At 41.2% G+C, this 27,865-nt stretch overlaps 1 protein-coding gene across 3 annotated transcripts in view; it reads right to left on the bottom strand.

Moving 5' to 3' along the window:
• NRXN3 (neurexin 3) overlaps positions 1 to 27,865 on the bottom strand; it is a 1,687,603-nt gene that overhangs the window by 1,235,818 nt on the left and 423,920 nt on the right. The gene's annotated exons all lie outside the window — the stretch shown is intronic.

Raw genomic sequence — 27,865 nt, 5'->3', positions numbered from 1 at the left:
TCCAGGCAAGAATACTGGCGTGGGTTACCATGCCCCAGGGGATCTTTCCAACCCAGAGATCGAACCCAGGTCTCACGCATTGCAGGCGGATTCCTTACCATCTGAGCCACCAGGGAAGCCCAAGAATACTGGGGTGGGTAGCCTATCCCTTCTCCAGGGGACCTTCCTGTCTCAGGAATTGAACCGCGGGGTCTCCTGCATTGCAGGCAGAGTCTCTACCAACTGAGCTACCAGAGAAGCCCATATACACACTTAGGTTTAATCTAACAGCTAACCAGGTACTACCAATCACATTTCTCAATATGAGAGAGGCTCTTTTGACCAGCAAAAACCCTCCCCTAAACCAAACCCTGCTTTCAATCACTGCAAATGATTAAACATCATTTCCAATTGTGACTGAGATGTTATTTCGGCAGAACCCAAGAGTTCCTGACAACTTCTGACTAAATCTTCTTTCCCCGTTAAGAACTGTGATGTCATTCCAGAGAAAGAGTCCATTAGAGAATATTTGCTTCTGTTGGTGCCAAGAGGATATATTCATCACTCATCTATCCATCCATATTAGGCAAACATATGTGGAAGACATTGTAAGAGAAGAAAAATAAATTATTCACTCAACAAATATTTATAGAGTGAATACTATATGCACAGGCATGGCCCTAAAGTAGACAAAATAAAATCTTACCCTCACGGACCTTACAATCTAAGTGCGTGGGGCAAATAAATAAGCAAACATACAGTATATTATATGGTGATAAGCAAGTTAAAAGAGAATGCATGTGCTGAGATGGGATGGAGGCTTTCTACTACTTATGCAGGATAGCCAGGAAAGGCCTCTAAAATACGGTGATATTTCAGCAAGGACTTGAAAACGTTGGGGATCAAGCCCTAATTCTCATTAAGGGAAAGAGAATTCCAGGCAGACAGACAGTAGCTCTTTAAGTTCTGAGCAGTCAAGTAAATGGCATATTCAAAAATCATCAAGGAGGCTGGTGTGGCTGGATCAGGGGGAACGGTGAGGGGCAAACGAGATGAGGGCAGCGGGGTGGTAAGGGCAGAGGGGTGGTTAAGGGCAGAGCCCGCAGGGTCTGACAGGCCTCCTAGGAACCTGAGCCCTGCTGCTGAACAAGACGGAAAGCCTTTGGAGGGTTCTGAGCAGAGTGGCATGTGTTCATTTAAAGTTTTAAGAGGAAACTTCTGGATGCTAGGGAATCAGAATAGACTTGCAGAAAGGGGAAAACCAGAAGAGAAAACAGAAGTGGGGAGAGCATTTGGAAGTCTGATGCGGTAATCTCATGAGAAAAGATGGTGGCTTGGACCAGCATGTCCCCCTTTATACCTTTTCTGACCCCCAGTCTGCTTTACTGACCCCTTTGCTATGATCCTGAAACCCCAAAGCAGTGTCTCATTAAAACACTTCACAAACTGCACGACAAGCATTTGTTTACTTTTCTGTTTCCTTAACCAGCATTAGATATCTTCAATAAGACATCTTCACTGCATTCTTACCTTTGTTACCACATGCTTCCTACAAAAAAGTGAATCAATGAACCTAAAACAGTTAAAGCATAATACAAGTCAATTTACTACTTAACACAAGTAAAGTGTAACTTACTCAAATTCAGTTGCCCAAACTCAGGAGGAAATGAGAGGGGGTGAGAGAATTGTCTATTTACCACCTAATGTTTGGCCTCATTCCAAGTAGCTCTGGCTTTTGTATCTTCTGGCAAGAATTGCCTTAACAGAAATGCACAGAGATATCAGGATGCTAACTCTTGGTTTTCAAGCTTTCAAGGGTCCTGAACTTCAAGGGTTGATTTTAAAGCCTTGTTAAGGGTAAAGTTAACTAAAAGCATTTTTTTCACCCACTGCATCAATTTTAGAATGTAATCTCAACATAAATTGTGACTCTTCTGTGCCACCCCTCTAAAGACCTCCATTACTCCACAGAGCCATAGCCTATTTTTAAAACATGCCCAAGGTCCAAAGGGGGCTTCCCTAGTGACTCAGACAGTAAAGAATCTGCCTGCAATGCAGGAGACCTTAGTTTGATTCCTGGATAGGAAAGACCCCCTAGAGAAAGAAAAGGCTACCCACTCCAGTATTCTTGCCTGGAGAATCCCCATGGACAGAGGAGCCTGGCGGGCTACAGTCCATGGGATCGCAAAGAGTTGGACACAACTGGAGCAACTTAGCACGTGTGCATGGTATTGGTTTCTATATGGAAAAGTGTCTTCCAGAACACCTCAACGCTAGAAGCAAAGCTGCCAGTCCAGCACATGGATGCTGATCCCCCTCTAGATGAAGTGGCTTTGATGTGTCTCATTTGGGTAAAGAGCCAAGGGATTCCAGTATTGAAAACATTCCTTTAAACAGACATGCATAGATGATTGGTACCAATTTTTTTAGAATGTGCCAGAAGTCCCAAGCATACAAGGCAGAGTTATAACAAGACTGAGCGTTCCAAAAACTTAGGAAGGACTCAACCCCAAATGAACAGTCTCTCTTGCTGCTGCTTGCTGCTATAAAGGACTTTGGGTGTAAAGCAAAACTGTATTAGGAAACACTATACCTGTTTCTGTCTTATGTGGTCACCATGTCCAACATAATTTTGGGTTGGTCAAAAGGTTTTTTATAACATCCATGGAAAAAGCCCGAGCAAACTTTTTGACCAACCCAACACTTTTATCCCTAAATAAGTGAGAAATTAAATGAAATGTGTGTTTATAGTCTCTTCCTGCCAACCCATAGACCATTTGGAATAGAGTATAGTTTAGGGTGCATTTCCTCAGACTGTGGACTGTCTGGCTCAAAACGTGGACTGGACACTGTGATTCTTGGGGTCGGCCCTCTTAAACCCAGGGAATTCAGTTAATGACATCTACAAAGGAGAGGGACCACAGGCAAGATGAAGACAGGCAAGAGCTACATAAAAGGAGTCATTTATGCAAATTGATAAAAACCAAACCACTCTCCTCTGTATTGCTAAAAGTCAAAGATTTAACTAAAATGAGACAGAAGACTCTGCATTCACATGTATGCTGGGAAGGAAGCAGTTTGTGGGAAAAGGGAAGTCAAATTCCAAACTCAAAATTCACTGGCAAAACCAGCTCAAGCTGGTAGTATTTCAAATGCAGTCCAATCCAAAATTCTGTGTTATACTTTCTGCTCAAGAACCTGTCATCTGTTTATGTTTTGCCATCAATTTACGACACTCTACAAACAGGATCCAACCTATATCTTCAGCCTAATCTCCTACCCTTTTCCCCAGACATATTGGATTTTGTAGACACACTCAAACACTTGTTAATTGAAAATAACATAAATCTTTCCATTTATATGTATTTGGTTTAGACTGTTCCTTTAATGGAATAGTCTTTCCCTATCTCTTCTGTCTATTTCTGCAAAATAATCATGGCAAATTTTCAAATTTGTTTCAGGCCTTCTCAAGCAAAACACATTGTCTCTTGGCTGACATATTTTTAATTTAATTACAGCACACATTTAGAAACATGCACAAATCAAGGGCTCTAATGACATTCAGAGTGATCACCTATATGTACTCAACGTCGAGACCAAGAAATATAAAAACACCAACACGTCAGAAGCCTCCCTCTTGCTCCCCACTCACCCCATTCTTCTTCAAGGTAACTGATTTATAACACCACAGAAGAGTTTGTCCTTTATGTAAGGGGGAATTATAACATGTACCCTGCTCTGACTTACTTTACTCAATATTATGTTTATAAGATGTATCTATGTTGTTGTAGATACATCAACAATGTATTCATCAAATGTATTCCATTTTGTGAATATAACATGATTCTACTGTCTGTGGCCATGTAGGTTATTTCTAGCTCGGGGTTATTTTAAACCGTGTGTTTATCAATATTTTCGTATAGAGAATATGATGTAATATGTCTGCACTTCCACTGGCGTATACTCAAGAATGGATTATTGTTAGGACTCCTTCTTATTGATAAATCTGGACTCAATTTCTGTCTACCAGCTCCATGAAACTGAAGGTTCCTACTGAAGGTCCTGCTCACATTCTCAGCCTCTGGGATGCCACTTCCTACCTGGCTTCTTAGGAAACGTCTTGAGGGGAAAATACATGCCTTTTGGTGAAACTTCTGGTCTCACCTTTCTGCGCTTTTCTTCTCTTTTTACAGGACCTTGGGCCTTTGAGCCCTCTCTCTCGGTAGATCTTTGATGTCTACAGATTGATCATTTTCAGGCTTTGTCTGGCTTTTCTTGCTGTTATTAGTGACAGGGTCACTCTGATACAAGCTTAACCACCAGAAACAGAAATCTTACCTAGTATTTTAAACATCTTTTCCACTTGGCATCTTTTATTCTTCATCATAATTACTACAATTATTTCCAACATGTTTGCCAATATTTCTCATTTGGGCCCCTTGCAGGAAGGAACAATTTTTTTATTAATTCTGTATCCCTTTGGCTAGCAAAACTAAACTAGATAAAGATACAGTCAGAATATCACCAAGGAAAAAATGGTTTTTTTGGTTTTTTAACACTAATTGAAGATAAATTAATTTTTTTTCTTATAAAAATTACACACTTTATCACACTTTTCAGCCTTTGCTTCTACTTCTTTCTATGCACTTGTGTATTTAAAATGGTCACTTCCTTCCATGGTTTCTTTCTATATGTCTCTGTATCTCTGTCTCCATATTCCTATTTTTCACCATTGACTACAAAACACAATTATAATAAAAATTCATACTGCAGTCAAAATACTTAAAACCTAACAGAAAAACACATACACAAGTAGTCTTAAGTCACATATTACACATCCTTTATGTTACTTTTCAAGTTAAATGTTAAAGCCATAGAGATCAAAGATCCTTCCATTTGGCTATGGAATTTTGTATCCTTAAAACCACATTGACTAAAAGATGATGGAAGCTAGACCTCAGATCTTGACAAGGTATAGGATATCTTCTATCTGATCATCATTGTATCACCAACACTTAGCAGAGTGCCTGACATATATCAATAGAGAAGCACTTAGTAGTTATTTGATAAATTAATCAAGGAATACTCAGCTTATTCAAGCCCAATAATTCAGTGATCTCAAACTTTCCTTCCTCATCAAACTACTTTCAGTTGTCTATGAGAACATTCTTGCTCCTTGGAAGAAAAGCTATGACTAACGTAGACAGCATATTAAAAAGCAGAGGCATTACTTTGCCATCAAAGGTCCATCTAGTCAAAGCTGTGGTTTTTGCAGTAGTCATGTATGGATGTGAGAGTTGAACCATAAACAAGTCTGAATGCTGAAGAATTGATGCTTTTGAACTGTGGTGTTGGAGAAGACTCTTGAGAGTCCCTTAAACTGCAAGGAGATCCAACCAGTCCATCCTAAAGGAAATCAGTCTTGAATATTCATTGGAAGGACTGATGCTGAAGCTGAAGCTTGAATACGTTGGCCACCTGATGTGAAGAACTGACTCATTGGAAAAGACCCTGATGCTGGGAAAGATTGAAGGTGGTAGAAGAAGGGGACGATAGAGGATGAGATGGTTGGATGGCATTACCGACTCGATGGACATGAGTTTGAGCAGGCTCCGGGAGTTGATAATGGACAGGGAAGCCTGGCGTGCTGCAGTCCATGGGGTTGCAAAGTGTCAAACATGACTGAGTGACAGAACTGAACTGTTAAGAACACTGCAGCATCAAATTTCACTTCCTATTAACAAAAAAACAGCAAAACTGACACTGTTCTCGGTAGAAAAATCTCAGCACACTGATCCTGAAAGATTAGGTAGCTTTCTATACATTGGTATGCTATGAAAATTAATTTATCAAATTGAAATTAATAATTGAGAGAGGGAATCTGCTTTTCACACATCTGAGTCTTTAAGCTAAACCACATGATGAAGCTTTGTTTCTTTGTCACATAACAGCCAAAATAAATAGTTTGCTTTGACTTTTGTAGAAAATGCAAGAAAAAGACACATGAAGGGGTCCACAGTAACAGTAATGACAGATGAGGTCAACTACATAGTCCACTAGAAGACATAACTTTATGACTTTCCATAAAAGGAATTGCTGGGGGTCATAGTTCCAAGAGACTCAAATGCTGCTCATGTATTTTAAACTCAACTCTAGGGAGAACCCAAGAATTTCCTAACTACCCATCAATACCCCAGAAAAGGAAAGCCTAAAGTGGGAAAGAATGAACATATTTGGGGAATAATATTTTCCATGAAAACATCTTTCTTTTTTTTTTTCTTTTAACAGTTTTGATGCCTTCATTTTTGGTTGCTCAGTAATAATTATCTGCTTTGGAGATTTTGTTGTGTTTTGTTTTATCTTTTTTTTTAAATGAAGTATAGGTGATTTACATATAGAGCAAAATGATTTAGTTTTTTTTTTTACATATATATACACTTTCTTTTTTCAGATTCTTTTCCATTACAATTTATTACAAGATATTAAATATGGTTCCCTGTGCTATACAGTGGGTCTCTGTTGTTAATCTATTTTGTATAATGTAGTGTGTATCTTGGGCTTCCCAGGTGGCACGAGGGATACAAAACCTTCCTGCCAATGCAGGAGACATAAGAGACACAGTTTCGATCCCTGGGTCAGGAAGATCCCAAAGAGAAGGAAATGGCAAAAACACTCGGAGAATTCTATGGACAGAGGAGCCTGGTGGGCTACAGTCCATGGAGTTGCAAAGAGTTGGACACGACTGAGTGATTAACACTTTGACTTTTCAGAAGAACTACATCATTTTCAAGCAGAAAGACAACAAGTTTCTTCTGATACAGAGACAGGCTCCAAACTAAGAACTGAATGGGAAGCTTCTCACTGGGGCTTCGCAGAGTAAGAAGGAAATAGGAAGCACACGGTTTATATCCCCTTAAAGTCTGGGGATTCTCAGTAGGAGTGAGGAACTTAAAATGAGAGAAAGCTGTCGGTATATATTTTATAGGGTATTTTATAGGATAAATCTTGCTTAACTTCTATTGAGTTGGGTTATATTATATGATTTAGAGTCAACGCCAAATATTGTCAGGGATCAAGGAGACATTTACCTGCTGCTAGCAGGAGTGCAAATTTGCAGACTAATTTGGAGAGCAGTTTGGCAATATCTGGTAAAATTACAGATATACCCATAGACAACGTCACTTCTCGCATAGACATGAATAAAAACACATGCAGAGCATTCACTGTAGCCTTAAGTGAAATGCTGAAAACTGGAAACAACTTAAATATTGAGCCACACTAGAAAATGGCATGAAATAAGTAAAACAAAGTATGTTCTGACAGTGGGATGCTAAACAGAAGTTAACATGTATAATTGAAGTCTACCATCTTCTATCTTTAAGTGAATCTTCTAAGATAAATCTTAAAAATGTTTATTGAATAAAACAGCAAGTTGTACAAAGATATATATAGTAAGACATCATTTGTATAAATTTTAAACACTCAGATTACAAAAAATTTGCTTAAGGATATAAACATGTACAGTAAAATGGTAAAACATGAACTAGAAAGCAACATGGCAATACAAAGAAAATTGTTTCCTGTGAAACCAGAATCCTTTGTAACTCTACCACCAATACGTCTGAACTGGCATAATGATAAAATTTTTATTTTATCCTGTGGTTTCACTAGGGATAGCTCAGAGCTTCTCTTCTCATCCCTTCTCCAAGCTCTGAAATGGCTGAGGGCAAAATTAATTCATCAGTGGCCCAGAACCTACTTAAGAAGGACTGAAAGCTTTGAGACAGGTGTGTGTGTGCTCACTCATCAAGTCGTGTCCTGCTCTTTTGCAGCCCCATGGGCTGTAGCTCACCAGACTCCTCTGTCCTTGGGACTTCCCAGGCAAGAATACCAGAGTGCGTTGTCATTTCCTACTCAGGGAATCTTCCCGACCCAGGGATTGAACCTGCATCTCCTGCTTCTTCTGCATTAGCAGGTAGATTCTTTACCACTGCGCCACCTGGGGAAGCCCTTTTAGAGGGATAAAGCTTTAATAAATGGAAATAAAGTGGGTCAGCTACTCTCCTGGATCTCTGCAAAAAGCTTTCCTCTTGGGTCTCTTTTCCATATAATGGGCTCTCAGGAGAACCACCTCTTGCATCTTCCTTTTATATGAGAATTAGATTCCTTTCATTGCTTTATTTCTTATGTCTCATGCATGGTTTGCTATAAAATGATCTTGGGCTGATTCTCATCTGGGAGACCCCTCCTGCCTCCAATGTTTAGAAGGCTAAGCAGTCAAGAAGGCAAGTTTCAAGGAAAAGAAGGTCCCTCAATTTTGCCTCTCATCTAGACCTTAAGTCAGCTTGTAGGACAAAGATACCAGATAGGGTATCTGGTACCTCAAAGCTGCATTTGGTCCAGCATTTTCTGAACAAGTGAACAAGTGAGTAAGAAAGAAGTCGTTCTTCTGGGCCTGGCCCCACCTTCTCGGCTGCCTCTCTAATTGTTCGTAACTCCACCGAGTACTTGCTGTGTGGGAAACACACCACTGCTCCAAGTTCGTTCTCTGCCTCGGTAATTCACAGATTACATCTCCCAGCTAAAACAGTTTGTACTGTCCTTAAATGAGAAAGCCGCGCTACTCTTTTGTAATGGGGAATAATGAAGATGGAAGGGTGCTTTCTATGGATGCTTCTAACAACTAAGACCATGAATTCAGGATGGGACTGAAAAGGACAACAGCTTTCCTGATTCAAGCGAAATGTTTTAACGTGGCCTGAAAGACAGAAAAGTCACCGGTATAAAGCTGACAAGTCACCTGGAGCCTCCCCAACCTCCTTTTGCTGCTAGCCTATAAATACCAGGCTGTTTTCACCCGGGGGACCAATTAAAGAACTTTCACCCACCACACTCACTGCTAATGGATGAGCACTGAAACCACAGCTCATTCTGCCCAGCCACACAAACACTCTTGGTGCGGTAAAAAATCTTGTTCCCCACCCAAATTACCTGGACACAAGCCCTAGGCACGGAAGGCTCTATTTTCCTTTCTGGGCACTAATGATTCATTTAAGAGGCCTCTGGAATAAAGATTTTCCTATCCCTGAGATGCCGAGAGCCTCTTCTGCTTAGTTATGAATTTCAATAGGCCAGGAGTAGAGGACATTAGCCAGGGTGCCAGGGCTTCACAAAGGGCCCCTACCGTTTGCAGAAATATCAATCAGTGCCCATAAATGTATTAGAAGTCCCTAAACACCAAACACCAACCTCCTTTTATAAACAAATAGGTTTGAATGCGGCTTTGACTATGTCAGACCATCTCCTGCCTGTTTTCAACCTCTAGGCAGCAGAGTGTAACTTCAGAGACCCACAGGGCCCCAAGCAACCTTCTCTTCTGAGTCAGTCCTGAGGGCCAGGAGGCTTAATACCTACCTCTGCTCCAGCTTCTGGTAAGGGTATGGGGTTAGATCTGTAAACCCAGGGGCACTCCGGAGCTTGGGCTCCCAGGTAGCCACTGTGTGATGCTCACCCTGTTCTGCTGCAGACCGGCCTTCTCTTGACTATGTTGCCTTGAGCTCTATTCATCTTGAAATATCAGAGGCGGCTGTGAACCTTAGTCGGTTGAGACTGCCCTTCTCCGCTTTGAGTCCCAAGCCTTTCCAGGTGCAATGGGCTGAATGCTTGTGTCCCCCCAACTCAGAGTCATATGATGAAGCCCTAATCCCCAGGGTGATAATATTAGTGGTGGGCCTTTGAAAGGTAATGAGGTCGTGATGGTAGAGCCCTTACGATGGGATTAGTGTCCTCATAAGAAGGTACACAAGAGAGATGATCTATTTCTCCACCACGTGAGAGCATAGCAAGAAGATGGCCATTGACAAACCAGGAAATCATTAGACAGACCTGTGGCAACCTTGATACTAGGTTCCCCAGCCTCTAGGACGCGGAGAAATAGACTGTAGCTTAAGCCACCCAGTCTATGGCATTTGTTATAGCAATGTAGGCTGATGGAAGAACTGATGCTGAAGGTGAAACAATACTTTGGCCACCTGATGTGAAGAACTGACGCATTGGAAAAGACCCTGATGCTGGGAAAGATTGAAGGTGCGAGAAGGGGACGACAGAGGATAAGATGGTTGGATGGCATCACCGACTCGAGGACATGAGTTTGAGTAAACTCCGAGAGTTGCTGATAGACAAGGAAGCTTGGCATGCTACAGTTCATGGGGTTCTCAAAGAGTCAGACATGACTGAGTGACTTGACTGAACTGAACTGAAAGTTGATGGAAACACCTAGGAATCTCAAATCTTTATCTAAGGATCCATACCCTAATTGGACAGGTCTCTTGAAAGCATAACACAGCTCTACCTGATTCCCACAATCCCAAATGCCCCGGGCCATCTGGGGAAGGACACCCCTTGGCATCATGAGTGGCCTGAGCCACTTGGCTGCCCTGAAAAATTAAACAAAATCAAAGCAAAACACAAACACCCAACAGCCTCTGCAGCACAATTAGCTCCACTATCCTTTGTGAGACATTCCAAAGAGCAAGTCCCTCCCACCCAGTCATGATTCATTCACCCCGCTCCCAGGGTCCTTTGTCACTGCCAATCCCAGCAGGGCTACTACATAGGTCTCCTCATTTATGACAGGCGACTTAGATTTCAGGTCACAGGATTTAACCTGCAGTAAATCCCCATTTGCATAAGGATAATGGGCATTCTACTACACTTCACACCAATAAGCCCTAATGTGGTAATTAACCACTGAGCACATTTACTGATAAGCTGTTCATTAGAGAAAAACCTGACAACTACCAGTGTTATCAGACTCCACAATTTTCAAATCTCTTTCAGAAAGGCTTTTTTGCCTATAGGGACTAAAAGCTAGCAAAAATCACAGTGCAGTCATTCTCAGTGCTATTTTGTGAAATAGCCAATGTGATTAACCCTTAGAGGTGAGAAGCAAAAGTCTTACGGATTCCATTAGCTTTTTTAATAAAACGTTACCTTAACCTTTGGAGAAGGGAAAGGTTACCCACTCCAGTATTCTGGCCTGGAGAATTCCATGGACCGTATAGTCCATGGGGTCTCAAAGAGTCAGACATGACTGAGTGACTTTCACTTTTATTTTTTTACCTTAACCTTAAATTTCTTTCATAAGAAACTGTTATGGTGGAATTACTGGGCCTTTATTTTTTATCCGTCCATCTTAAGCTAGAACTGGTTCATTCATTCTGTAGATTCTGAGGCTTCCCAGAATTGTCCTGCTAATGTAGGAGATGCAAGAGATGCTGGTTTAATCCCTGGGTCTGGAAGATCCCCGGGAGTAAGAAATGGCAACCAACTTCAATATTCTTGCCTGGAAAATCCCATGGGCAGAGAAGCCTGATGAGCTACAGTCCACGGGGTGGCAAAGAATGGGACACAACTGACTGAGCACAATTCATACAGAAAGCACGTTTTTATGAACCAGTGCTCTTACAAGAGTGGAGAAGGAAATGGCAACCCACTCCAGTGTTCTTGCCTGGAGAATCCCAGGGACGGGGGAGCCTGGTGGGCTGCCATCTATGGGGTCGCACAGAGTCAGACACGACTGAAGCGACTGAGCAGCAGCAGCAGCTGTTACAAGAGAGGAAAGAACCCAGTGGGTGTGGCCAACTCCCACTTGATAATGAACCCAACACTTAGCCTTCTCTTCTACAAAGACATTTTCACTCCCAGTCCTCTACAGATGGAGTTCTCACAATTCACTTTCTCTTGATCTTTAAGCTCTTTGTTATTAGCACCACCATTTGGAGAGCGTCCACAAAGCACATGGTCCAACCTGCTTCTGCTGCACTAATCCAGTGGCCAAATGTCATCAATGCACTTAATACATGGTAGCCATGGTAACTTAGCCCAGGGGAATACACAGATAAGACAGAGTCTGTCCTCAAGGAGCCAAGGTAGCTTGGTTCACCCCTTGGTTCTCTATCACTGTTGTTTTTCTGTTAGAAAAGTACTTTAGTTAACTAAATTCTCTCCAGAGAAGAACATCACATAGAGCTGGTAAATGGAGATTATTTACCTTCCAATATTCCAGTACATGCCTGACTCTCCCTTCCTGAAAGTACACATTGCTTGCACCATTGATTCTACATGTGATAATAGCATTTCATTACATTTCTTCACGATTTGAATTCAAGTGCTTTTGTGTATGTAAATCTTTTCCCATCAACTGCACGTTTAGTTGCTGTAAATCCTTTGTGCAATAAACATACAAAACAGATAAGATGGCAAGCTGTTTGAGAGCAAAACATTCTGTCGCATCACTGTTAATAAAAATGCATGGCATTCAATGAAAGATTTAAAGTGAATTGAACTCAACTGAACTGACACTGTGTTCTACGTAATTTTTGGTGTCTTAAAATTTCACATCTATGAGGTTGTTGTCCTATTTGCTAACCACATATTAATATCCCTGAAGTTTTGCTGTTCTATAATTGTGGCTTTTAAATTGTATTATAACACATGGATATTGAGTCCCTCAAACCCACAACTTCAGGAAAAGCTAATGATAGATCTAATCAATTAGGGGGGAAGGAGAATGTAACTACAAAATATGAATTGCTGAAAGATTACATAAAATGCATTTTTTTTAATGCATCGCAACTCAAAATAGGCCCACAAAGTATTTCTCCATGAGATTTCTTGTACATACTTTATTTAATGAATACTTTAAAAAAGTTTGGAATTCTCTCCTGGAATATTGCTTCAACATTTATGGTTTTTATATCTTTAGCTTCTCCACTTGTACTGGTTTGTTTGCCTTTGAATTTCAAAACGATTAAGTATCACTGATTCAAAAGCAAAATAAAATTACCCTTGAACTCTGAATTCTTGGCTACTTGGCCCTTTCAGTTCTAAATGGCCCTTTCAGTTCTCGACTTCCCAGTGCCTGCTTTGGCACTAAGTCCTGGAAACTTTTTTCTTATTGCCATTCATGTATCACTTTCTCAGATTCTTCTCCTACCTCTCTGACTTTTCCTTTAAATCCACTCTTTTTTTTTTAATACTAATGACCCTCAGGATTCTTTTATATTTTTAATCCATTGTTCTATTTGATGTGCTTTCTTACCTGAGTTCATCAGTTTTAAATAACGTTACACTTACAGCTCCAACTATGGGAACTTGACCGTGAACTCCAGAGAACACAAGTATGTCCAACACAACATGTTCCACATTAAACTTACCATTTTCCCCATCAAGCTTACCTCTCCTCCAGTACTTCTATATTCTGTTAATCTCACCAAACCAGAAACTTGTGACCTCACTCTACTCTGACCCTTAAGGTTCAATCCATTTGAAAAGTCTTACTAATCGCTTCCTTGATGCTTTTCTCATTCTTAGTTTTTTCCTAGTGTTGAATAAAATCCTAGCTCCAGAGCATACTCACATCTTCAACCTAATCTCATATCACCCAGCCACACCAAGCTCTGTGTCTAGGAGATGAATCAACATATGCGAAATACTAAGAAGAGTTCCTGGCACACAATAAGTACCTACTATGTGTTAGCTGCCAGTATTGCTATTATTACCATTCCTACTTCCTTTATTCTTATTGATAGTTACCCACACTCGCCACACTATTCCACATGTTTCACATTTTTATGCCTTTGCTGATGCTATTCCCTCTTCTGGGGCTTCCCTGGTGGCTCAGATGGTAAAATAATCTGCCTGCAATGCAGAAAACCTGGGTTCGATCAAGAAGATCCGCCAGAGAAGGGGATGGCAACCCAATCCAGTATTCTTGCCTGGAGAATCCCATGGACAGAGGAGCCTGGTGGGCTACAGTAAATGGGGTCGCAAAGCGTTGGACACGACTAAGTGACTAACATTTTCACTTTCCCACTTCCACTCAAGAAAACAAGCAAACAAACAAAAAACTTTGTTATAGTCTTCCTCCTTCAAGAAGCCATCTCTAATATCTCAGGTTAGGCAAACTGCCCATAGTTTGAGCTTTCCTATAAACCTGTGAAAACTTGGACCACACAGCTTAATATATTATAATTATACGGTTTTGTTTACCATGTCACCTAGAGCAGGGAACACTAAACTACTGTCCTAGGGCAAAAGCCAACTCACTCTCTACTTTCTTATATAAATTAAGTTTATTGGAATACATACTTACCCATTTGTTTACCTATTATTTGTAGCTGCTATCCTGGTACAAAGGCAGAATCCAGTAGCTGTAACAGAGACCCCTGGGCCAAAAAACCGCATCTTTACTACCTACTTACTGTTTATTATCTGGATCCAGAGTCTCCGTGTTAGCAGTACTGAGGCTCTGGGTTGGATACCTCTTCGCCACAGAAGGACTGTCCTCTGTGTGGCAGGATGGGTAATGTCAGCCTTGGCCTCCACTCATTAAATGCCAGTAGCATTCCAACTCCATCACTTCACTGCCCCTTTGCTTCACTCCATCTATCCCCTCATGCCACTCTTACCAACCTGAAGTGTTTGCAGACAGTGCCAGATGCTCACTGTGGCCAAAACTGCACCAGTGGCGAACCACTAACCTGGCCCTCTGCAGAAAAAGTTGCCAACCTCTGAACTCAAAGGTCTCCCAAGGAAGGGTGTGTGCCCAGTTCACTTTGTATTCCAGACACTATGCCTGGAGCATAATAGAGGCTCATCTAATCAGTCCTTTAAAGGTACCTGAGGGATTGTAAGACATTTTAAAGCAATTAATAATTTATATGAATTTTAGACTTGAAAGGGACATTGGTGAGCATCAAGCTAATATCTGATGTTGTAAGTAAGTTTTATTTCCTTTAGCATTTTAAACATCAACCTCCAGAACTGTTTCATTAAAAATGTCTGTGAATTAAAAAGCACGCTAATACCATCATAATATCATTTGATTACCAGCAATTCAAAAAATATGAAATCACTGAATTCATATACCATACATTTACATACCTTTTATTGAATGAAAGTTGCTTTTTGCACTACCTATAAAGAAGAAATTATTATCTTCATTTTGCAGAAAGAATCATTTTAATTGGGGTCAAACTGTGGTATGGAGAAAAAGCAACTTCCTTAGAGTCAATCAAGAAATCCATTCAAGGGATATATATTATTTTCTACTCTCTTTAATGAATAAACTTACAGTATAAACTTTACTGCTGAAACTACAAAAACCTCTCTGCCTCAAAGGGATTATATGTCTGCCAGAAAAGTTAACAAATGCAGGGCATTTTAAGAACCAAATAAATGGCAATAATAGCCAATATTTACTGAGCACTTACCATGTACTGGTATTGTATCACTTCATTTGATTCTCATAAAAATTCTATGAGGTAGGTACTATTAAAAAATCCATTTTATGGCCATCATTAAAAAGTCATCATTAATAACAAATGCTGAGAGGGTGTGAGAAAAAAAGGGAACCCTCCTACACTCTTGGTGGGAATTTAAATCGGTGCAAATGCTAATACTAAACAGTAAGGAGGTTCCTTAAAAAACTAAAAATGCATCTACCACATGATCCAGCCATCCCACTCCTGGGCATAAAACTGGAGAAAAATGTAATTCAAAAAGACACACACCCCAGTGTTCATAGCAGCGCTACTCACAACACCCAAGAGAAGGAGTCAACATAGACGCCCACTGAAAGATGAGCAGAGAAAGAAGATACGGTGTATACACAAAATGGACCACTGCTCGGCCATGAAAGTAATGACATAACGCCATGTGCACCAATATGGCTGGGCCTGGAGCTCATCAAAGTAAGGGAAGCAAGTCAGAAAGAAGAAGACAAACACCATGTTATCACTTATATATGGAATCTAAAAGACGACACAAATGACCTTATCTACAAAACAGAAAACAGACTCACAGACACAGAAAACAAACTTATGGTCAGCAAAGGAGAAAGGGGGTACAGGAGGGATAAGTTAGGAGTTTGGGTTTAGCAGATACAAACTACTGCATATAAAAGAGATAAACAACAAGGTCCTACTGTGGAGCACAAGGAACTGTACTCATTATCCTATAATATACCATAATGGAAAAGAATACTATATATATATGTGTGTATACATATAACTGAATCATTTTGCTGTATACCAGAAACTAACACAACATGGCAAATCAATTATACGTCAATTAAAAAGCATATAGATGGAGAAACTGAGTTGCGGAGAAGCTAACTGACTTGTCCAAGGACATGTAGATAGTGAGTGGAAGAACAAAAATGTAAAGTCTGGAAGTCTGCCTCCAAAGTCTGAGCTCTCACATGCCATTCCATATACACATATGTAGACGGTATATACACATCATATACACACGCTTAGAATCCACAAGTGAGAAATAACACTGCTGACCAAGGTGACCGGTCAAGCAGGTGACCCTGAATTGAGTCCTGGAAGAGGGTGTAGGAGTCAGATGGCAGAGATAAAAGGTGAAATCTTTGGCTAGGAGATCCAAATAAAGACGCTTTAGAAGCAAGAACTTGAAACATAAATTCCAAACAAGATGTAATAGCCACTCTGGTTAAGCAGGAGGAGGAGGTGTGAAGCAGAGGTAAGGAAGCTGAAGCCAGACCACGGAAGGCCGTGAGCGGGCAGCTGGAGAACGTGGGCTCTCGGTGGGCCATGGATGCTGCTGACGGGCGGCAGAGAAGGCAAGGTGGGGCAGGGTGCGGGCTAATCAGAAACCGGCAGAGAGGCCGGAGGTGGGAAGACTCATGACACATGACAAGGGCAAGGGCAGGGGGAAAGGACGGAGCCAACCACCCAGAAAGGAAAGAAATGAATGAGAAATACAACAAGGGATTGTCGATGGGATTTCTGGCTGATGCCATGAGAGTAGAGCAGAAGAGGAGTGGGAAGGAAAGATCAGGGTTCACTCAGACCTTTCCAATTTGAGTGAAGGGTTGATGCTTCCCAGGTGGCTCAGACAGTAAAGCATCTACCTGCAATGTGGGAGACCCAGGTTCCATTCCTGGGTCGGGAAGATCCCCTGGAAGAGGACATGGCAATCCACTCCAGTACCCTTGCTTGGAATGCCCCATGGACGGAGGAGCCTGGGAGGCTATAGTCCATGGGGTCACAAAGAGTCAGACACAACTGAGCAACTTCACTTGGATGACAGTAGTGTCAGCTGTTCTAAACCTACTGGATTATATATAACCATGCATCTTCGCACACTTAATACACTGACCTGCCTCTAGTGTAGTCAGGACATGGGTCATCCATGTGAGTTTTCTCATCAGTTCACTTCAGTTCACTTCAGTCACTCAGTCATGTCCGACTCTTTGCTACCCCATGGACTACAGCACGCCAGGCTTCTCTGTACATCACCAACTCCCAGAGCTTGCTCAAGCTCAAGTCCATTGAATCAGTGATGCCATCCAACCATCTCATCCTCTATTGTCCCCTTCTCCTCCTTCCTTCAATCTTTCCCAGCATCAGTGAGTCTTTTCAGTGAATCTGAATCTTTTCCAGTGAGTCAGTTCTTCGCATCAGGTGACCAAAGTACTGGAGTTTCAGCTTCAGCATCAGTCCTTCCAATGAATGTTCAGGACTAATTTCCTTTAGGATGGACTGGTTGGATTTCCTTGCAGTCCAAGGGACTCTCAAGAGTCTTTTCCAATACCACAGTTCAAAAACATCAATTCTTCAGCACTCAGCTTTCTTTATAGTCCAAATCTTGCATTCATACATGACTAATGGAAAAACCATAGCTTTGACTAAATGGACCTTTGTTGGCAAAGTAATGTCTCTGCTTTTTAATAGGCTGTCTAGGTTGGTCATAGCTTTTCTTTCAAGGAGAAAGCGTCTTTTAATTTTGTGGGTGCGGTCACCATCTGTGGAGCCCAAAAAATAAAGTCTCTCCCTGTTTCCATTGTTTTCCCATCTATTTGCCATGAAGTGATGGGACCAGATGCCATGATCTTAGCTTTCTGAATGCTGAGTTTTAAGCCAACTTTCTCTCTCCTCTTTCACTTTCATCAAGAGTCTCTTTAGTTCTTCTTCGCTTTCTGCCATAAGGGTGGTGTCATCAGCATATCTGAGGTTATTGATATTTCTCCTGGCAATCTTGATTCCAGCGTGTGCTTCATCCAGCCAAGCGTTTCTTATGATGTACTCTGCATATAAGTTAAATAAGCAGAGTGACTATATACAGCCTTGATGTACTCCTTTCCCGATTTGGAACCAGTCCATTTTTTCCATGTCCAGTTCTAACTGTTGCTTCTTGAACTGCATACAGATTTCTCAGGACTCAGGTAAGGTGGTTTGGTATTGCCATCTCTTTAAGACTCTTCCACAGTTTGTGATGATCCACACAGTCAAAAGTTTTGGCATAGTCAATAGAGCAGAAGTAGATGTTTTTTTGGAATTCTCTTGCTTTTTCTATGATCCAAGAGATGTTAGCAATTTGATCTCTGGTTCCTCTGCCTTTTCTAAATCCAGCTTGAACATTTGGAAGTTCACAGTTCACGTATTGTTGAAGCCTGGCTTAGAGAATTTTGAGCATTACTTTGCTAGCATGTGAGATGAGTGTAATTGTGTGATAGTTTGAACATTTTTTGATATTGCCTTTCTCTGATATTGGAATGAAAACTGACATTTTTCAGTCCTGTGGCCACTGTTGAGTTTTCCAAATTTGCTGGCATGTTGACTGCAGCACTTTCACAATATCATCTTTTAGGATTTGAAATTCCATCACCTCTACTAGCTTTGTTCATAGTGATGTTTCCTAAGCCCCACTTGACTTTGTATTCCAGAATGTCTGGCTCCAGGTGAGTGATCACACCATTGTGGTTATCTGGGTCATGAAGATCTTTTTTGTACAATTCTTCTGTGTATTCTTGATACCTCTTCTTAATATCTTCTGCTTCTATTAGGTCCATACCATTTCTGTCCTTTATTGAGCCCATCTCTGCATGAAATGTTCCATTGGTATCTCTAATTCTCTTGAAGAGATCTCTAGTCTTTCCCATTCTGTTGGTTTCCTCTATTTCTTTGCAATGATCAGTGAGGAAGACTTTCTTATCTCTCCTTGCTATTCTTTGGAACTCTGCATTCAAATGGGCATATCTTTCCTTTTCTCCTTTGCTTCTCTTCCTTTCTCAGCTATTTGTAAGGCCTCTTCAGACAACCATTTTGCCTTTTTGTATTTCTTTTTCTCAGGGATGGTCTTGATCCCTGCCTCCTGTGTGATGTTATGGACCTCCGTCCATAGTTCTTCAGGCACTCTGTCTATCAGATCTAATCCCTTGAATCTATTTGTCACTTCCACTCTATAATTGTAAGGGATTTGATTTACGTCATACCTGAATGGTCTAGTGGTTTCCCCTACTTTCTCCAATTTAAGTCTGAATTTGGCAATAAGGAGTTCATGTTCTGAGCTACAGTAATCAGTCCTTTCTCAAATCTCAAATCCATTATGTGTTTTTTCTCCTTACCTACAATCTCTGGGAAAGAAATATAGTTTCTCTGAGTTTAAGAAGGTACAAGTAAAGAGAAGGGTTTCATGCAAGGATAGGCTAGACTAGCACATGTTTGTAGCCTGCAAAGGAAAAACAAATAGACAGGCAAGGATCAAAGGTACAAGAGGAAGGGGGGATAACAGTAAATGCCAGGAGGTGACAGGAGAAGAGACACTCTGCACAGGTGAGCTTAGAAACCTGGAGAGACACCTGCTCTCTTGAATAAAGGGAGAGAGAAAGTCAATGTAGATAGGAGACGAACAGCAAACGAAGACCTCTGAGGTGGAGGTAAGCTTGATATGTTGATATTGCCTAGCTTGGACCTCTGAAGAGAAGACTGATGTCTAATCACAAACATTTTCTCCTCTCCCCACCTCCCTCTGAGCCACAGTCACAGTGGTTTCCTTATCACTTCTCTTTTTTAACAGAAGTGTATTTTATTTACGAAACTATTTTAGTTTCAAGTGTAGAGCATAGTGATTCAGTATTTCTCCAGATTACACACTCCACTGAAAGTCATTAAAAGAGAATGGCTACAACTCTCCCTGCACTGTGCAACATACCCTTGTTTCGTATCCAGTTTGTACACAGTTGTCTGTATCTCCTAAGCGTGCTCCTCACTTACCCCACCCCTCCCCACTGCCCGCTGGTAACCCTAGTTTGCTTCCTGTATCAGTATCCCTGCCATGCCTGGAACGCACCACCCTTGGCTTGCCTGGGATCCTTTCCATTCTCACAGCTTCCTTGACTGAAAGAGCCTCTCTCAGATCTTTGTGTGGCTCTTCCCTGCATCCTAGGTCCCAACTTAATTGTCACCTCCTCAGGGAGCTCTTCCCTGACCACTCAGTCTAAAAACAGAGACCCAATCTCCTTGCCACTCACCACCCCATGATTCTCTTTTACGTTCTTCATGCCACATATCCTTATTTTAAAGTATCTTCATTAGGTGTTTACACATTTACTTTTCGTCTCCTTCAGCCATAACATGAATTCCCTAAGCTCAGGGATCTCACACAGGGTCTCATTTAACACAAACTCCAACACTTAAGAGCACTTCATGAATAGATACTGCAGTCATGAAGAAGTGAGTGAACGATACACTGTTGAGAAAATGGGTATAAGCAGACATTGCAAATGTAAAATAAAAATTTTATTACTGATATTCACAAATATCTATTTTTTGAAGAATATTTTCCAGAAACTCATGTGCCAGGACCTATGTCTAATGCTGCAGGGAGTACTCAATCTCTAGAAATCCTAGTCCTTGCCTTCCAGAAGCTCATACTATTGGGGAAACTTATGAGCAGAGGATCATTAAAATAGAATACAATGTAGTATGAAGTATAATAGCACTTAGAATACAATGCAGTTAAGAACTGAGCATCATAGAGCATACAGTGAAGTGTTCCTAGCTTAAGCAAGACAAAGCCAGAGATAATTCTGCTGAAGTGCTGAGGACAAGTATAGTGCTTCAGTGTACGGCGTGCAGTTGCAGAGGGTACAGAGTAACCATCAGGCAGAGAAGATGGAACACACATGCGATTTTCCTAAGAAGCTTTTCACTGTAACAGGGAATGAGCTAAGGTGCAGGTTCAGCGGGAGACAGGATCAAGAAAATGACTTTGAACATATCTCTCATTGAAGGAATACAAATGAGGTGAAGAGAAGAGCTAAGGTAACCAAAAGGGAGAGATTCCCTAAAAGGGCTAAATCTCAAAAGAGGCAGAAGAGAATAGCAGTTATACTCAGAGGAAAGGAGAGCTCCTCCTATCCTATAAGACAGGAGAAGAGAAGGCAGGGATGACTATCTTTGCAGTGAAGTGAAGTGAAAGTCGCTCAGTCATGTCCGACTCTTTGCAACCCTACGGACTATACAGTCCATGGAATTCTCCAGGCCAGAATACCGGAGTGGGCAGCCTCTCCCTTCTCCAGGGGATCTTCCCAACCCAAGGATCGAACCCAGGTCTCCTGCATTGCAGGCGGATTCTTTTACCAGCTAAGCCACTATCTTTGAAGGTAAATCTAAAAGTGGAGGGAGAGGAACTGACCAAGCAAAAGTGAAAGCATTCCCATTTTCTCCACAAAGTATGAGATGGACCATCTGCAGATACTGGCTGTTGAGGGAGAAGCTGAAGGAGGGGGAAGATGGAGAATTTTATTGGTCGATAATTGGTGTGCAGTGTTGCGGCCCCATGCTGCATCTTCATGATTTGCCAAGTAGAAAATGTGTCCCACTATCTCTCTTGAAATTTATGCATAAAATAGTCGTGGCATACCATCCAATTTGGGGATTGGAACACGAGGTTACAAAAGCACGTGATGTTAATGTCAGAGTCATTTCAGCGTTTGCAAAGCAATTTTAAAAAGCATTAGCTAATTAATAAGCTCAATGATGACTTTATCCCTGTAGGTATATGTATACAAAGATTACATTTTCTGTTCCCTCTGAGGAATTTGAAGACATAAGAGATTTTGTCTCAGTGGGAATGTTGTGGTAGATTACATTTGCTGTAAATAAGTGACATTTTTAGAAAGCAATGAGTTCCACTGAATTTATCCTGAAGAGGAAAAAAAACAAAGATGACAAAACTAAATGAGAGACACCCAGAATCAGCCTGAAAATTCGTCATAAGCCTAAAAAGCTCCTCATTCTGTCTTTCCGAGGGCATTGGAAGCAAATAACTCCAACTTCACAGAACATATTAGGAAGGAACAAAAGGATAGATGTGCTGCCCATCTCAAGACAAAGGTGTTCCATTGCTTGGCATTTATACCAAGAGGAGCCACTTCCCACTCATGCCCCATAATGAAAATCAGTCGTCCATTAACAGGTTGAGCGATATCAATTTGCCCAGTCAGAGTCGGAAATCAAGCAAAAACTGCCTTCCACTCAGAACAATCAGTGGCAAGGTGAAAGAAATAGGCAATTGTATCCAGTCTCCCAGCAAGACATTTTTGTCGAATTAAATGACCTCTCTCTCCTCTGAAGTGAAGCCTCTAAATAGAAGTGAGAGACCATTCCCTAGAGTGGGGTTAGCCACAGAATTACCAACCTTTTCCTGAAAAGCCTTTTCTTTTCCTTCTCCACCAAGTCTCTCAACTGAGTTGGTAGAGACGAGAAAGTGGGAATCCAGAGAGCAACAGTGTTTAGATCTCAGCTCCAAGCCTTGCTCAATGAGGGACCCTGGACCAAGCACCCATAATCTTTACAATCAAATTAGCAACGAGAACAGAATCCACCTCAGAAGTTTGTTGTGAGGATTAAATTAGGAAATATATACGAAGCACTTAACCACAAAGACCCATACTTCACAGGCATTCACATTGTTAAGTGCTCAGTAACTGTTATTCTTTATTGTTATAATGATTATAATTGCTGTGGTTATAATGGTTATGGAGATGATGCCCGTGAAGGTCTGAGGAAAGAGAAAAAATTGTAAGTGACTAATAAGTGATGACAATGGCTGGGAACCTCAGATCCTACCACAAGGGCAAGCCTGAGTCTCTGTGGGACACGTGTAGTCAACTGCTTTGGAGATTAATCAGGAAAGTCTTCGATCAATCTGGCCTAATTAGTCTCATTCTTTTCAGAAGGCTCACTTTCTATAGAGCTATAGGATCTTATGTGAGTTTGGGGGATTTTTTTTTAAAGTTTTCAGTAATTGCAATACTGAGATATGACTGACATTTAACACTATATAAGCTTAAGATGTACAATAAAATAATTTGATACACATATTGTCATACTGAGAGAAGAAATTCAGACATAAAAGGATAAATATCATATGAGATCATTTATATGTGGGATCTAAAAATAATGGTAAAAATGAACCTATTTATAAAACAGAAATAGAGTCACAGATGTAGAAACTAAACTTATAGATACCAAGAGAAAAAGTGAAGTGAAAGTCGCTCAGTCGTGTCCGACTCTTTGTGACCCCATGGACTATACAGTCCATAGAATTCTCCAGGCCAGAATAGTTCACTTCTCCAGGGGATCTTCCCAACCCAGAGACTGAATGCAGATCTCCTGCGTTGCAGGTTGAATTCTTTGCCAGTTGAGCCACAAGGGGAACCCACGAAGGGGGAAAATGGGGGATAAATTGGAGTACTGGGGTTGACATATAAACACTACTACATATAAGAGAGATAACTAATAAGAACCTACTGTATAGCACAGGGAAATCTACACAGTACCCAGTATAGGTCATTACAGTGGCCTAAAGGGAATAGAATCTAAAAATTAGTGGTGTGTATATATGTGTGTATATATATGTGTGTGTGTGTATATATATATATCTCTTATATTTAGAAGGAGGCTAGAAAAATCAAGACTGTCTACTCATTTGGTGCTTTGCTTGGATGCCTTGAATAAGAGAGAAAACATTATTTTAAAAGTAGCTTTGAATAGCTGTCATTGAAATGATTGCCTTGTATTTAGTACCAGCTTCCACTCACTTGCCCTAACGCTTCTTCCTGAGGATAGATGAACCACATTTAAATCCACATCCATAAGACAGTCCCTCACGTATGAAGACAGCTCTCAACCCATGGGCTCAGGCATCCTTCCCTCAGGTTAAGTGTTTCTGGATCCATCAGTCAATTCGTTTTGACGTCAGACTCTTGAGTACACACTGTTTCCTTTCTCATAGCTCAGCTCTAAACATGCTCTAAACTGCCAATTAGTCAGCTAAATGTTTAAGTGCTTATCACCCGGAACTGAAGAGAAACATCCCCAGTAACCACATTATCACACAGTGTTGATCATGATGATGTTGATAAATGCAACTTACCCAACATTCTCTGTATGCCAGGCACGGTGCTCAGGGTTTTACAATTATTATCTCAGTCAATACTTACAAGAACCCTATCAAGTAGGTATATTCTCCCCACTCAAAAAATAAGTAAAGTGCAAAGAGGGTTGAGGAACTTGCCCGGCATGCCACAGCTAGTGGGAATAGAACTCTAGCCACAGAGTCTACTCTTTCAGCCAATCAATTATACTACAGAGCCGTAATCTCTTTTGTTTTCACACCTTTATCAATTCAGTCTCAGAACATATAGGCACATAACTTCTATCCTTCTCAGCTCCATGCTGAGATGAGCATTCTCTCCCACCTTCCCTCAAGCTCCTAATATAAATGCTGAGTAAGACAAAGCACTGGACCTTCACCAGAAACTTCCATGTAAGACCCATTCCCCAGGATCCAATTGTTTATTTAAAGTTACTCCTTTACTGAATAGCTCTTATATCCAATCCCTTTTCCCCATCTTTGATGAGGATATCACAAAGTGTATTGTCAAATACCTTGCTGATATTTACTAATGCTAGGCCCACAGTACTCTTCTGAGCTTTAAGGATAGCAACAATTTTGAATAATGTTTCTGAGTTTAGTTTTTATGGCTTGTTTTAGTGAATTACTACCGTTGTCTTTTTTCTCTTTTTTTCATATCTTATTTTCATTATGAAATTCAAAATCTTCCTCAGATACCACCAAAGCTCATAAGCCCATATTGTACAAGATCTACACTTTTTTCCATCTTTTGTTATTAGGAACCTCCTCCATTCTCTATAGTTTCTCAAAAACTATCAACTGGATTTCAAAAATCTTACTTTCAAATTCTCTCTGTATCATTCATCTAAGTCAAGAAATTTAAATTAATGCACGGCAATTAGGTGCTATTTAACAAGCTCTGATATTAAATTTCCTAACAGTCTTCTCCTGGCCAAAGATCTATTTTCTTATCAGAGAAGACAGGGGATAAAATAGGAATAAGGAATTCTTTTGCATCACTTAGAGGTCTTGCAATGATAGAAAATCTAGCAAATGGAAAATCTAGAAAATCTTGCAAATGATAGAAAATCTCGCTCAGGCTGGTTTAGACAAAAGAAGGAATGTGTTCAACCATGGCTGGAAAGTCAGGGATGGTCTAGGTGGAACAATGTTTGATCCAGGGCTTCAAAATGTCACCAGAACCTAGTTTCTCCCCATCTTCTAGCTCTGCTTTTCTCCATTCTCGCTTCATTTTTAGTCCCAATGGGGTGGCCAGATGGTGGCCAGAAGCTCAAATTCTATACTATCCCAAGTTGCAGCTCAAAAGAAGGAAAAGTACTTCCTTACAAGAGACAAAGTCCTGAAACTGAATATCTGTCCCTGATACAAACTGGGTTAGGTGTTCAGCTATGAACAAAATAACCACAGCCAGAGGAAAGGAAGTTCCTGACAGACTGGAGCTCACATGCTCACCGAGGGAGCCAGGAGAGGAATCGATGACATTAAATCACTGGACAACATAAGGGAGAATAAAAATCAAGAAAACAGTCATTGAAATAAGGGAAAGTGAGTATCATGTCTCTTAAAAGTGTTTTCATATCTTCAGTCAGTTCAGGTCAGTCGTTCAGCCATGTCTGACTCTTTGCGACCCCATGAACCAGCACGCCAGGGCTCCCTGTCCATCACAAACTCCCGGAGTTTACTCAAACTCATGCCCATCGAGTTGGTGATGCCATCCAGCCATCTTATCCTCTGTCATCCCCTTCTCTTCCTGCCCCCAATCCCTCCAAGCATCAGGGTCTTTTCCAACGTGTCAACACTTCCCATGAGGTGGTCAAAGTATTGGAGTTTCAGCTTCAGCATCAGTCCTTCCAATGAACACCCAGGACTGATCTCCTTCAGGATGGACTGGTTGGATCTCCTTACCTCATATCTTAGTTCTCCACCAACAGCCCATCAACTAACATATTCTTCCGGCATTAGCAGCAGAGCCTCTCTGTTTGGGACAGCACTGCAGTACTGAGTACCGGAAGGCTCACCCTCTGGATCTCTTTCTCAGCCTCTTACTGCTTTCTTACAGCCACCCTGGGCTAAGTGCTCACACCTTGCCCCTCTATGACATAAGCCCCACATTCATCATGAATCCCCAGTAGCTCAGGGTTTCATCTCCTCTTCTGTGATGCTGAATGCCATTCTCTCCCCTGCCCATTTCAGCTTCTGGTAATCCAGAAATTAATCTCTTTACAGCGAACGTGAAAGTGAAAGTCATTCAGTCTTGTCTGACTCTTTGCGACCGCATGGACTATACACTCCATGGAATTCTCCAGGCCAGAAAGTGGGTAGCCTTTCCCTTCTCCAGGGGATCTTCCCAATCCACGGTTTGAACCCCAGTTTCCTGCATTGCAGGTGGATTCTTTACCAGCTGAGCCACCAGGGAAGCCCAAGAATACTGGTGTGGGTAGCCTATCCCTTCTCCAGTGGATCTTCCTGACCCAGGAATTGAACCGGGGTCTCCTGCATTGCAGGAGGATTCTTCACCAACTGAGCTATCAGGGAAGCCCTAATTCAAGAAGATCCAATTTATTCTCTTAAAAAAAAACTTTCATTCTTTCTTTTTTCCATTTATTTATTATTTTTGGCTATACTTGGTCTTCCTTGGTGGGCGCAGCTTTCTCTAGTTGCTGCGAGAGGGGGCTACTCATCCTTGCGGTGTGTGGGCTCTAGGTACGGGCTTAGCACGTGTGGCACGCGGGCTTAGTTGCCCTGCAGCACGTGAGATCTTCCTGGAGCAGGAGTCGAATCCACGTCCCCTGCGTTGGCAGGTGGGTTCTCAGCCACTGGACCGCTAGGGAAGTCCAAAACTTTCATTCTTAAACTGAATCACATGACATTGTCGATATTTGACCTTTTAACCCAGGAAAACGGTCATTTCTATGGCCAATCCAACAGACAGCTCCTGAGACACAGTTTCTCTTCTTTCGTGTCTTCTTCCAGTTTCCCAAATTCTGATTCATGTCTCTTCTTCTTTCTACCTTGTTGGAATCTTGATCCTCTTGGTCTCCTTTTTGTATTGGCCCTTCCATTCTGCCAAAGCCTTCTTCCCTCCAAACCCATACCCTGCTTCTCTGTATATTTTCCTAACAGGAGGGAAATAAATTATGTGTTGCTTTCTATGTTAGAAGGGCTCCACAGTAGGGTATGTTTGGTGTGACAGTGATAACAATCCTCATTACACAGATCAAGACACGGGTGTCCACAGAGGAGTTACGGTTTTCTAATCAGTACCAGAAATGGACCTGGTAGCCAGGTTCTAATTCAGTTGCTCTTTTCATTAAAGTAATTGGACTCTCCCATCTTCTGCCATCTTTATTATTATTATTATTAATTGCAGTAACAGCAAAGAGCAGCCAGCGTGATTCCTTAAACACATCAGCTTGGTTTCCTTCAATAACATAAATAGTTACATTGGCATTTGCACAGTGCTCTACAGTTTACTAAGCACTTCCATTTTTTTTTTACCACATTTGCCCCCCACATAAAAATGCCTAAAGTATAATTATCTGACAAAAAACTGAGTCTGAGAGCAGTCGAGTAGCATGCTAAGAGTCTTGCAGCTGATAATGAACAAGTCTAGGCAAGACTCAACACC

This window comes from Muntiacus reevesi, chromosome 7, assembly GCF_963930625.1.
Source record: "Muntiacus reevesi chromosome 7, mMunRee1.1, whole genome shotgun sequence".
NCBI lineage: Eukaryota > Metazoa > Chordata > Mammalia > Artiodactyla > Cervidae > Muntiacus > Muntiacus reevesi.
The sequence above is the reverse complement of the archived record's forward strand: the minus strand, read 5'-3'. Positions and strand labels throughout refer to the sequence as shown.